Source organism: Marmota flaviventris, chromosome 1 (genome assembly GCF_047511675.1).
Source record: "Marmota flaviventris isolate mMarFla1 chromosome 1, mMarFla1.hap1, whole genome shotgun sequence".
NCBI lineage: Eukaryota > Metazoa > Chordata > Mammalia > Rodentia > Sciuridae > Marmota > Marmota flaviventris.
Window position 1 is genome coordinate 183,791,663 of NC_092498.1, and position 14,038 is coordinate 183,805,700.

At 41.9% G+C, this 14,038-nt stretch overlaps 1 protein-coding gene across 2 annotated transcripts in view; it reads left to right on the forward strand.

Moving 5' to 3' along the window:
* The first annotated feature begins 11,774 nt into the window (after window positions 1-11,774).
* Window positions 11,775-14,038, forward strand: part of LOC114081744 (ubiquitin-conjugating enzyme E2 E2) — a 309,382-nt gene continuing 307,118 nt past the window's right edge. The window contains exon 1 of one of the 2 annotated variants that reach the window (XM_027923187.3): window positions 11,775-11,912. The gene's annotated coding sequence lies outside the window, so the exon portion shown is untranslated. Of the gene's footprint in view, window positions 11,913-11,987; window positions 12,125-14,038 lie in introns of those variants that run through there. The other variant, XM_027923188.3, reaches the window with a different exon arrangement.

Here is a 14,038-nt window from a genome sequence, read left to right on the forward strand (position 1 = left end):
ATTGTTGTTGTTTCAAGGTCCAGCATTTGGAGAGGTTTGTTATGTAGCAGTAGATTCCCTGAACAACATCTAAAGGTAAAGAGGTGTGAAAGAGCCTGATGTTTTAAGATATGACACAAATAGGGCATATTTATGTATAACTCAGCTAATAGAAATACAAACAGAAAAATATGGGACATGTTGGGAATGTTGAATTTGTGATGTGGAGGGGAAAAAGTTTAGTAAACAAACTATTAACAGTGTAAATGTAATGAAGTTGTACTGTGTAGTCAACCATGCTTGGATTAATTGTTATTCATGGCTGTGCCAGAAAATATTCCAGATATGAATGTAAACATATTTATATAACAAAGTTTTCTTGCTGCAAAAAATTCTTACTGGAATGAAAATGTTAGGGCTGGAGGTGTAGCTCAATGGTAGATCACTTGCCTAGCGTGTGCAAGGCCCTGGGTGTAATTCCCGGCACCAAAAAGAAAGAAAAAAGGAAAGGAAAATTAATAGTCTGCTTGTGTGTACTCTGTAGATGAAATCCAGGCAGACAGTTTCTAAAAGAAATCATTTTATTGTTTTTACTACCAAAGTGGAAGCATAATTTGGGTATGATCTCAGAGACACAGAAAAAACCCACCTGAATTCTTTCATGGAAGAAAAAAATCTCCATATTCTTGGGATTAAGGTTCATGATTCTAATTTACCATCAGTACCTCTGTTTTTTCCTCATAAACACACATTTCTAAAAGAGCCAACCAAGAATTTCTGAAAGAGATAAAATTCTTTAAAGCTGACAATATTATTTTCTATAGGACTTAGAAGTGAAAAGTGCATACTAATTTGAGAGGTAAAGATGCAGAACCCAGTGAATTGATATGCCAAGATTATTTCCTGGACTGTTGGTCTCTTGACTTTTATTATTATTATTCTTTTGACCCTAATCTAATATGTAATTGAGAAGCAATATTCCCAGACAGTATGGGAATTTATGTTACACTTAATAGTTGGGAATGGCAGATTCTTGGGAAGGGATAGCAGGCGACAAATAGCTTCTTTCTCTTCTTGGCTGAGCTGACTCCTCCTGGAATATTGTGTTCGGTTCTTGACACCACATTTTAAGGGAAACATAGACAAACTAGAGTGCATTTGGAAGAAAGTGGCTTTAATAGTGAGAGAACACAAACTCATGTCACATGAGAGACAAATGAAGAAAAGGGAGATGTTTGCTTCAGGGAAGAATCAACTCAGAGGGCATGTTAGCCATTTTTAAATAATGAAAGATCCTTCCTGCAGAGGGCTATTAGCATTGTTCTGTCACCTCCAAACTCATAGCAAGAAAAGGATTGGGAGACAATTCGGCAGTGAAGAAAGTCAAAGCTTCTTGAGATTCAGTCAGCAGTTTACCAGGAGTAGGCAGGGCTCCTGTCACTGGAGACATTCACACAAATTTTTGTGGAAAGAATTCCACATAAGACAGAGGTTGAAGTCAACTTCCTGAAAGGTCATTTCACTATTGTCAGAGCATCACCCTCCATTAGAGGTCCCTATAGAATCCCACTGGGAGTCACCAGGTGTGCTCTCTCATGAGTTCATACCACAGCCATTTCCTTCCTTCCACTTCTGGCTCCCAGAAGTGAGGGCATTTCCTGGAGCCTCCATAGCCTACGAAATTCCAGAGGTAATGTGCTCTCTACCACTGGCTAAAGGCCTTATGTCATCCCTGCTCTGCATCAGTGCCTCCCTCTGCAAAAGCTGCACCTCTGGGCCAAGCCACTGAAGCTGCTGGTGCCACTTTCCACTCCGTCAGAGTCCCTCAACAACGCCTGACTTCCTCCCTTTCTCCTGTTAGATTGCACAGCTGTTCTCAAGTAGATTTTGTGGGCAAATAGCTGTTAGTTCTTAGTCATAGAATTTTTTTTTTTCTACTTGGACTTAAGTATAAGTTTCTACTGGGGTTGGAATAATCAGGAAGCAGCCAATTTTTATAAAAATTGCCTTTATCCAGAATGATGTGGTCCTTTTCCTTAAGCACATCTTCTAGGCTCTGAATCTTTTTTCTGTTAAGGTCAATTTTTCTCAGGATACTCCTTGGTTCCTCATTTGAATACTCACTCCTCCCTGCAGGCTTGTTCTCCCAGCCTCAGTACATATTCTTGGTTGAGACCCAGAGCTGTGGCTCTTTCTCCTTCTCTTCCCCATCTGTCTCCCCCACCCCCACCCCCACCTCACCATATAGGATTCTATGACTGCAGGATGAGAGCAGAGAAAGGATGATAAAAATAACAGATGAAAAAAAAAATGGGAAGGGAGAGAACTATGTGAGGGGAATGGCTTAATTCACCTGAGTGAATTTTAAAAGGTAATTTCATATGATGTTTATACTAGTAAATAGTATAACTGAAAGAAATATTCTTGTAATTTTGCAGTGACAAGGTGATTGGTTATTTATCATAAAATTTCACTGATGAAAATCTACTTCATAAATACAGGGAGGTAAATTCGAATATTAGGTGGGTGCAGTGGCACACACCTGTAATTCCATTGGTCAGGAGGCTGAGGCAGGAAGATCATGAGTTCAAAGCCAGCCTTAGCAATCTAGTGAGGCCCTAAGCAACTTAGTGAGACCTCGTCTTAAAATAAAATATAAAAAGGATTGGAGATGTGGCTTAGTGGTTAAGCACCCCTGGATTTAATCCACGGTACCAAAAAAAAAATTTTTTTTTTCAACAGATTGCTGGTAACAATTTGCCAAAACAGTTATTACTCTTTCAATGCTAATTATTAATTTTGATAGCCAAATTAATAATAAATTGTATGAACACAACATAAAGATATTTTATATATATACACCATGTGGGTCAATCAATATTCTTTAATTCATGAGTTTATAACAACTTGTGGACAATCTCACTGGCAAAGTTAAGCTGAAGATACATGGAGGAGAGAGCATATGTCTGCCCTCCACTCTGAACAAGCAGACAGATAAACTGTTCTCAATACTTCCATCTGAACCTTCCTTAAAAGTGTATAACTCCTTAGAGATGCAGTTTTACAACAGCTTAGGAGGGCAAAGGAGTCAACTATTTGACTTTTTTTTTTTTTTCCAATATACTGGGGATTGAATCCAGGGGCACTGTACCACTGAGCTACATCCCCAGTCCTTTTTATTTTTCATTTTGAGACAATGTTTCTCCAAGTTGTTGAGGCTTGCCTTGAACTTGTAATCCTCTGATCTCAGCCTCCTGAATCTCTGGGATTACAGTTATGCACCACCACATCGGGCTACTATTTGAATTCTTCTCTGTTCTTCAGCACATACTGTAGTGGGCCTTTTTCTCTTACCTTTAAAAAAGAGAGATGTAATAGAAATTAATAAGAAAGCTAACACTTACTCTAACCTGAAGCCTCCAAAGAAGAACCCAGTTGAGCACAACACAGTTTTGAACACATCAACTTTTAGACAAATGAAAGAACTAAGGGCAGGATAGCAGTTATGATCGAAAAAGCTCAAAGCTTGTAGCCTTGGTTAAAACAAACCAGCTATGGAGAGGCATGATCAAGGTTGCTCCTCAAGAAAGAACTTTCTATGAGTTTCGAGGTATCCAGTCAGCTGCTGGGGCCAGCTCTAAGTGCCTTGAGGACCCATCTTTGCTTTTGAACCCAAGGACATGCACTTCCCAGCAAAGGCTGGAGCATGGTTCAGCACTGGGATCCAGCAACTACTGCAGAATGTTTATGGCAATCTTTTCACTGAAACTTTCTACGAGACTGGACGGGACCTCCTCAGAGCTGCACTTCAGTGTGAGCCTCTTTCTAACCATTCTTCCTTCCTACCATCTCTCCTATCAAAACTGCATTGTAGCCTGAAGGATTTCCCTGCCTATTCTTGTTCCTTTTCTTCTTTTTCTTTCAAATACATGGTAGATAAATCTCTTGGGCCTTCTAACTTCATCCTGGTGCCTGCCTCCGGGAGGACCAACTGATGCAAAGGAGATGCTGGTGTTAGAGGACACAGACTGAAAGCGGCCAGCCTAATAAGACAAATCACCAACTGGGGGCCTTGACACTTGGTGACTCTGATGATGACATCTTTTCATTTGACTCTGATTTTCATGTTAATCCCAGTGAGCCCAAACAAATGGTTTACATACAATGTCCTTGCTGTAAATCCTGGCCAAGAGAAAAATATAACAGACTAAGACAAGAAGTGAAAGAAAACAGAAGAGACTTTGTTTTTCTCCATTCACAAAAGTTGTGTCTACCTCTGAATATGTAAGTGTATGAAAAATTTCTGCATTATGTACTTTATTTTTGCATTATAAATATTAACTCATATTATTTGTACAATTACTGGGTTTGATTGTGACATTTCCAAAAATGCATACTTTGCATTTTAATCATATCCATCCCTACTTACCCTGTTATGCCCTCTCTCTCTCTCCCCTTTTCCCTAAGATCCTCTTCCTCTAATAGCTCCTCCTCCTCCCACATATGAGAGAAAACATGCAATACTTGTCTTTCCATGTCTAACTTATTTCTGTTAACATGATGACCTCCAGTTCTCTCAATTTTTCTGCAAATAACATGATCTCATTCTTCTACATGGCTGAATAAAATATATATATATCTTTTCTTTATCCTAAACTGGTAAATTGTATGGTCTGCAAATTATAACTCAGTAAAACTGTCATTAAAACATTGTGCACTTTCCACCAGGTATGATAGCACATGCCTGTAATCCCAACTACTCTGGAGGTTGAGATAGGAGGATGGCAAGTTTGAGAGACCCCGCTGCAAAATAAAATTTTAGCTAGTGCTGTGCCCTTTAATCCCAGTGACTCAGGAGGCTGAGGCAAGAGGATTGCCAAGTTCAAAGCCAGCCTCAGCAATTTATCAAGGTCCTAAGCAACTTAGCGAGACCCTGTCTCTAAATAAGATATAAGAAAGGACTGGAGATGTGACTAAGCACCTCTGAGTTCAAACCTCAGTACCAAATGAATAAATAAAATAAAGTAAAATAAGATGTGATTAAGCACCTCAGAGTTCAAACCCCAGTACCAAATAAATAAGTAAAATAAAATTTTAAAAAAGGACTGAGAAAGAATTTCAGTGGTAAAGCACTTACCTAATATACACAAGACCCGGGATTCAATATCCAGTACTGAAAAAAAAAAAAAACATGCATTTACTAGTTTAGAAGGTACTACTAAGGTAAATGCAGAGGCAAATAAAAGCAATAAGATGAAGTCAGCTAACAGGATCTTTTTTCATTTGACCATATGTAAGAATTCCATGAATTTTCTTCATGGAAACTTCAGACTGGGCCAAAGTGGTCATGATGTACTGGGCAGCAATTTTTAATATATACTTAGAAAGAGTTAAGAGCTTGTGTATTTTTGGAAATGGCTGTTGATATGAATGACATGAAACAGTGATACCCACCTCTTAGAGTTCTATAATTTAGGGAAAGGGCAGGTGTAAAGGCAGGTACATTAATTCATTTGACCCACCTTTATGGGGTGACTTCTCTTTGTACTAAACAAAGACATGGAGATAAACAAGACATGGTGTCTGCCCTGAAAAATAAGCCCCATCTTCAGGGGAAGAACAGGAGGTAGTAAGTCAAGACACTGGCTCAGGATCACATAGCAAAGAAGGATTTCAGTAGAGCCTGATCATGGTTCTAGACAGCCCTGTTCCAAAGCATCTCTGCATCATCCACAATATTGCTCAGCAAATCTCTGACTCTTTGATGTCATTATTCTTTCATTTCTGTTCTAATAATCTCTTTCAGAGCCGATTGTTACTTTCTTAACTCATGTGTTGTCTAAAGATGGCCCGTTTGAACCAATTTTCTTTTTCTCCACACCTGTCCTTGCTTTCTCTGAGAACCCTTACCCATATCTCAGCACCTACTTAAGCCCCTCTGTGTTTCTGGGAAGTTGAATGTAGTAACCTGTTTTAGGGATGAGTATAACTCCTTGCCCTGAAGGAACCACCACAGCTGCAGCATCCTTGATGTATAGGGGATGTGGGAGGTGGAGAATGTTGTCATTAGAAAGCAGACAGCATGGTGTATCAATCATCTATTGTTGCATAACAAATTACCTTCGAAACTTGGTGGCTGAAAACAACAAACATTTGTTTTCTCAAGGTTCAGGAGTGGCTTAGCTGGGTGTCCCTGGCTTAATGTCTTTCATGATGTTGCAGATAAGATGTTGATCAGGGCTTCACTGTCCTAAGGCTTGAGTAAGGATGAAGGATCTGCTTCTGTGCTTGTTTGTATGGATGTTTCCAGGAGACTTCAGTTTCTAACCACATGGGCCTCTCTATTGAGTGACTCACAATATGGCAAGTAGTGTCCACCAAAATGAGCAAAGAGAGAGAATATACACATAACCACACTGAAAGTGCTATTTTTTTTTTTTTTTTTGAGACAGAGGTCTCACTATATAATTTCCCAGGTTAGTCTCAAACTTCTGGGTTCAAGTGATCCTCATGCCTCAGCCTTCCAAGTAGCTGGAACTTCAGGCGAGTGCCAATGCACCCTGAACTTAATGTATTTTTACAAACTGACCTCGTAAGTAACATAACATCATTTCTTTGAGTTAACACAACTCTAGTTGAAGGGGAATACATAAGATGTGAATACCAAGAGGTGGGAATCATTGGGGCCATCCTGAAGACTGACTACTGTGTTTGGGCATGGACTAGGGGTGGGTGAAGCAGCCAAACTTCTGTGTTCACATCTTAATTTATATGAATGGCATCTGACATTTTGCAATGTATAACATATGCAATCACAGAAAGTGGCCTGTGTAGCAGTCCCAGATCAAGGAGGAAGTCAGGGGAATTAGTCTTTGGTACTCTTTCATTCCCTGTTAGAAATGTATTCATGGGCTGGGGATGTGGCTCAAGCAGTAGCGCGCTCGCCTGGCATGCATGCGGCCCAAGTTCGATCCTCAGCACCACATACAAAAGATGTTGTGTCTGCCGAAAACTAAATAATAAATATTAAAAAATTCTCTATCTCTCTTCTCTCTCTTTAAAAAAAAAAAGAAATGTATTCATTCATTCATTTATGCAACAAATACTTTTTAGGCACCTGGTATGTACCTTTATATCAGTACTATAGTTGGTAATGGGGTCCTTAGGATTTCAGTTCTAAGGAAGTTTCTATTTTCCCACATTAGTGTTGCCCTTTTTAAATATGCAACTAAATTTAATATCCATTTAATGTCCATTCTTGGTGACCACAAGGTGCCTATTGCCTATTCCTCAAGCCAGGCTTTAAGCTAAAGATCATTGTTTTCCTTCCTATTCTCTCAGGTTCTAATCTTTGTAAAACCTGAGTTCATGTCATGTTCCTTTCAGGGAGTATAATCCTAACTTTTAATGACCCCTGATCATTGGGTGCCTAACAAGAATGAAGCTGCCTAAACAAGTAGCAAGGATCTGTAGGTATGATGCTTTGTGTTGAAATCTAGTCCCATTATCCCAGAGAGTTTTTTTTTTTTTTTTCTATCACCCATCCAGACAAACTGGAAAATTAATTGTTGCACTACCTTCTCATGAAGGTGGCAGTGACAAAGTTATAAGAAGGACCCTTCAACACACATTACTATTTGCCAAATCTAAAAGGGAAATGTAGCCTCTGCCTCAAAGTTCGGAAATAAGAAACATAGGAAAGGAGAAAGTAAGTTCATGATGACAGATTAATGGACCAGAGCAGGAAATAAAAGAGTGGTGGGCTATTTGTCTTGGAGACTAAGTTTGAGTTCTCAGAGGACAGGAACTGAGAAAATCAAATTTAAAAATCTGTGTTGCTAACACTGGCCTTTTGGTGAATGTCCTGAAGTTCGAAGACTCTAGAGCCAAACTTCTGATTTCAAATCCCAGCTCTACTACTCTCTAGCTGTGTGACTGTGCACAAGAACTTAATCCCTCTGTACTTCAGCACTCTCATCTCTAGAGTTTTCATTTATACAATGGGTTTGATTGAATGAAACCATACTGTGCTATGTTTGGGACTTTGTACATGTGAAGTGGTTAGAACTTTGCCTGGTACAAATTAAGAACACAGTATGTGCTATTTTTTAATATTTATTTTTTAGTTATGGTGGACACAATAACTTTTTATTTGCTGAGGATCAAACCTAGTGTCTCACGCATGCTAGGCAAGCGCTCTACCTCTGAGCCAAAGCCCCAGCCCCTGTGCTAATTATTATTGAAGAAATTTAAACAATATCTATCATGTCATCAACTGAAAGAAGTCAATTTCATTCACTCAACCAGTATTTATTGAATATATAGCAATGAACCCCTAGGTGCTTATGTGTATATGGGGGTGGGGTGGGGGGAGGTGGGCTGGAGAAAGAAGGAAGGGGAAGAGGCAGGAAACTTAAGGAAAAAGATAAGTAAAAATTATGTCATAATCATGAAAATTATTATCAATAAAAATTATGGATCATGACATGATCAAAAATTATTAATAATCATGAGAAAAACAAAGGAAAGAAGAAGAACAGAGATTTCTGTGGGAGGGGCAGGATGTTCTAGAGATAGGAAATAGTAAAGATCAAAGTCTTGAGGCTGAGGAATGCTTGGTGTGTTCTATAACAGTAAGGCTAGTAGGCTGGAACATGAGGCCAGAGGGATCCTGGTTGCAGGTAGGAGGTATATCATGCAGGCAGATAGCCATTGGAAGAACTTTGGCTGTTGTTTTAGGAGGCAAAATTGTCAGGAGTTTTTGAGAAGAGACATAATCTAATCTATGTTAAACAAACAAACAAAAAATCAACCCACTCATACTCTGTGAGTGTGTGTGTGTGTGTGTGTGTGTGTGTGTGTGTCTGTCTGTCTCTGTCTGTGTTAGGGATGGTATGGCAGGTGGATCAGGGGATATAGACAGATCAGATAGGAGACTGTTATTGAGAGATGATGATGGCTTGGACCAGGGCATTAGCAATGGGAGGGTAGTTGGAAGGAGTGGACAATCTAAGGATGTATTTTCAAAAGCAAAGTCAACAGAATTTGCTGATAAATTGGATGTAGATTGTGTAAAAGAGAAGGATCAGGAATTGGGAAGCTCTGTGAAGACAGAGATGTTTCTTTCTCTCTTTTCTTAAATTATTTTAGTTGCAGATGGACACAATATCTTTATTTATTTATTTTTATGTGGTGCTGAGGATCCAACCCAGTGCCTCATACATGCTAGGCAAGCACTCTGCCTCTGAGCTACAACACCAGCCCCAGATGTTTGTCTGTTATTCAAAGTTATACCCCTACGATCTAGACTCAATATAACATTGAGTGTCTGCTACTCAATATTTTTTAAAAGAATGGAAAGGGTGACTGGTTCCTACTATGCTTTTTTGAACTTAGTAAGTAGTAAATAGTGGATAAAACATCTGTAGACAAATGAAGTATTGTTGCAACCAGTTTTAGCAATCAAAGCAGTGAAACTTCTTTCAATCATTTCTACAACAATGGAAATTGACACTGCTGCACCCCTGGCCCAGTTGCCAATGACTAAGGATAAAAAAATAATTTTGATTCTTTCTGTAACAGAAGAATACTTAGTTATAAAAAATTCATTATAAACAAACAAACCCCTACAGGATATATACAGAAGAATAGACAGGCATAGTTTATTGGAGAAAAGCATAAGAAATGGGAGCCTTCTGGGGGTGGGGGTAGCTCAGAGATACTGTAAATATGCTAAGCATGGGTAAGGCCCTGGCTTCAATCCCCAGCAACCACTAAAACAAACAAACATTAAATAAACACAAACAAAACACCCCAAAATAAAAATAAAAACAAAAAAACTCCAATGAGTTGCAAAACACATGGATTTGATTTCTGTATTCTTGAAACATAATCAGTAAGATGAAAATAGTGGTATACAAAGGTTTCATAAGATGAATTATACACACATTTTAGGCTCTATGAATTGCTTTATTTGGTCATCTTGTAAATATTAAAAATCAAATATGATGCCACTGAGCCACATCCCAGTCCCTTTTATTTTTTATTTTGGGGCAGGGTCTTGATAAGTTACTTAGGGCTTCACTAAGTTGCTGAGCCTGGCTTTCAAGCTCAGGATCCTCCTGCCTCAGCTTCCAGAGTCTCTGGGATTACAGGTGTGCGCCACGGTGCCTGGGAAATATAATGTATTTTACACCAGTTTTTCCTACTAGTTTATTACATTGTCACTACTAATATATTGCAACATGTGACAGTTACACATTAATAGATAATTGACAAGCCAAAGTTATTCTCATTTCTTTTTTATGGGTTCTTTTTAGTTGTACATGACAGTAGAATTCATTTTGATATAAATATACAAGCATAGGATATGCTAATTTCCAATTCTCCAATATATACTTTAGAGTTTAAGGGCAATGGAATCTATTGATATCCTTGAGTGACACATAACAGAGCTCTCATTTTTGCTTGATGGTGATATACATAGGCTAGATGCCAAAACTTGCTTTTGGCAGTTTTCAGGGATGTTATAATAGTCCATTCTTGAGGAAGAAATTCAATGAAAGAATTTTCAGTTCGAGATACATGCATGGTTCTTGACTTGGTCATCTTATTGCACTGATTTCTTTAGGCTGCTTGGGTTGCTCTGCACTCTGCTCATTGCCCAATGCTGGGCACCAAGTAGGCTGGTTTTCCTCACCTAATTGTGCATCTGGCTAGGTTGTTCAGGTGACTAGATCTGTCTCTTTCCTTGGGTGTGTGTATGTTTGGGGTGGGGGAGGGTCTGTCTTCTACAGTGTGTGGGCAGGACAACTCTCCCCGCCACCACCCGGGCTCTTAAAGTCTATCCTTGTAAGTTTGGGAGCAGTAACAGCACTCCGTTGGTAGGAGGACCTGGGGAAATTTGGTGGGAGCTGAGTTTGCAAGCATGCAGTTCTTTATAAAAAAATAACCACTTTTATGGGAGTTATACGGGGCAAAAATGATTGGGAAACCTAATGTTGCCTCAGGCAATTCCACTACTCCTGGTTGCACACTTTCCAGTGGGTCACGGAGGCAGCTTCCCACTTGCTCAGAGTGCTGCAGCTCTGTGTCCCTACTCCTGTCTCCAGTATTCCAGGGCAAATGGGTATGCAACTCCTAGTTAAGGGCTGGTGAGCACTACGGGTCAGCTTGAGCCAAAAAGGAGAAGGATCTTCCTCTATGGGATCAGGCTTAAACTGGGAAGTTTTCCTATCTTGAATGCATGTGGGCACCAGGAGTTTGAGTTACAGCGTCTACAGGGTCTGTCACTGCAGCTACTTTGCGAAGCCTCTGAGTCAATGGACTGGATAAAAGGCCTCGCTGGGTACTCCACCCGTCGCTCCCGGCACCTTCTTTGGGGCAATCCCCCACCGCCCAGGCCGGTGTTTCCCTTTAACGCGCGTGCCCGTCAAGGTCCCGCGTCTCCTCCCCTCAAACCACCCGGTCAGCCTCGGTTTCCCCGACTTCTCCGTCCCTGACTTTCCTTTCTGGTGGGACGGCCCTAGCCCACGCCCACACTACCAGACCGGTGCGCGGGACTCAGCTGTCACTTTACTTTTTTCCGCGCTGCCACCCCGCCCCCTCGCTTGGCCCGCGGGGCAGCCCGCCTGTGCGCGCTCCCGCCCCCGCCCCCTCGCGGCCGCGCGCCGGCGGAGGAGGGGCGAAGGGGGGAGGGGGAGCGCGCGGCGCCGCACGGCCGACGTGGGGCTCGCGCTCTCGCGGTCTCTCCCGGGCGGGCGGGCGGGAGCGCGCACTCGAGGGCGCGCGCGCGGACGGGCGGGCGGCGGCGGCGGCTCCGGAGGTGGTGGGTTCACTTTCCAGGACTCAGGGGCGGCCACATCGGCAACCGTGGGCAGCAGCCTCGGGGGCCGGAGCTGGAACGGCCGGAGGTGGCGGCGGTGGCGCTGAGGGTGAGTCCGGGCGGGCACGAGCGCGGCGGGGACAGGCGTGGCCGGGCGGTCGGGTGCGTGGTGCGTGGGTCCGGCTTTCGGTGACTAGACGGTCTGTGAGGGACATCCCGTCCCCGGGCCTCCCCAGTCCTCCGCCCCTCTCGCACCTGGGCAGCCCTCCGTCCTCTGGCTTCGTCTCGAGTCCGCGACCTGCGCGGACACCCTTTCCTCAGGTATTCTCCCGGGCCGCGCCGGTGCCCCCGCCTCGGGCGTCCTCTCTCTCGCGGGCGTCCTCCCCACTTTCCCAACCTCCTCTCTACGCCTCAGGTCTCTGCTCACACGGCTCGCGCCCTAGTTCTCGCCTTCCCCGCTCCCCCGCGTGCCCCGTTCCCTGCGCCCCCTCCCGAGAGCCTCCTGCCCCCGTTTCTCGCCTTTTCTACCCCTCCCCCTCTTTCCCATCCTCCCCCCCCCTTCTGCCTCGTCCCTCCCTGCCCTTCTTCTACCCCCTTCCGTTCTCAGTTCCCCAAGCTTCTTCACCCTCTTAGCCCCTTCCCTCTCCCAGCCGCATCCTGGAACTAAGTCTTTGCAAAAGTACAGGATAAATGTCACGGTGCAAAGTGCCCGGGTTGATCCTTTGCGATTTTCCCTAATTGCATAATTGCTGCACATGGTGTCTCTCCGGGCGAGTGCAGGGTCTGCTTCCACTGTCGCTGCACCCGGTAGCCCGCCCACAGAAGACCTTGTGGGGTGTATTTATGTGTGCCCTGGCGTGGGGTGTGTGTTGTATTGGTCTTTTGTGATGCCTGGTGCTTGTCACAGTTTGGATCAGAAGCCCATTTTTCTCTGGATTCTTCTCTGCAGCCCCCACTGGCCTGATTTGAAACTGGATTCCCTCTGTTCTCCACCCCCCCCCCCCCTTTCCCTCTCTTCTCTCATAATGTTTTGATCTTTTTGCCCTTTTCCATTACTAATGAAGATAAAGCGTGGCTTCTTGTGCACCCCCCACCCTCCACCCCACGACCAACCAGAAATGTCCAATCCATCTTCCCTAAAGGAAATTAAGGCCGGTTTAGAAAGACATCATCCTGTGCTTGGTAGCTGCTAGACCCATTTACATGTTTTCAAGATTCATCTTTTTGTATTGTATATTCCCTTAGCGTCAACTCAAATATTTTTATTTAAAAGTATAAAAGGAAGTACTGGGACTTATCCTTATATTATCTTGTGGTTCCGAAAGATTTTAAACTCTTCTTAGTTTTAAATTCCTGATTTTTTGAAAAGTATGTTTCTGAATATGTGATTATTGAGTCTGGACCTGCGGAATCTAAATATTTGTCTTTCCTGAGATAGTTTGAATGCTACTTGGTTCTTTGGAGTTTCATATGTGGGCTGATGATGACAACTGAGTGTTTTCATAAAATGTCATGCCCTTTTCTTTCTCCCCTAGGACACAGTATATACTTCACCCCCAAATCCGGTAGTCTATTATTATTTCCTGAATAAATATATCTTTTTTTTTTGCTGTGCTAGGGATTGAACCCAGGCTTTGCACATGATAGGCAATAGGCAAGCACTCTACCAGTGAGCTATAAGCTCAGCCGACCCCCCACCTTATCTTTACAGTTAGGTTAAAAGCTGAATATTGATAAATATTGTGTATAAATGTAAATTATTTTACATTGTATAAAAGTTTAAAAAGGTGAGTAGGAAGACTGGAAGGCACAGATGATAGTATGAAACGTTTTCCTGTTATAAAAGCTCCAATGAACCCTTGGTTTTGCAATTTTATCCTGTGATATGATCATAAGGCTTATTTATATAGTAATGTGGACTTAAGGAATGAATATCGTTGCTTTTATGTTATCAGTAATTATAGCCAAATCATTTCATTTTTATGAAACATGAATTTCATTTATTCTATGTTGCTAATGTAATTACAGCATAGAGTACCAGGCTAATACAAGCCTGGGTGATTTGTGTTGGAAGAAAGAATAATATTTAAATCTTAAATGTTATACTGTTTTAGGAAGATCTATCTTATTATTTTATGTTTAGAAACCAAGTTTTATTTTGAGTATGAAATAAAAGTATTTATTTGTGACTTTGAAACTATCACTGGAGAATATATCTGTGTTTATAACCCAGGA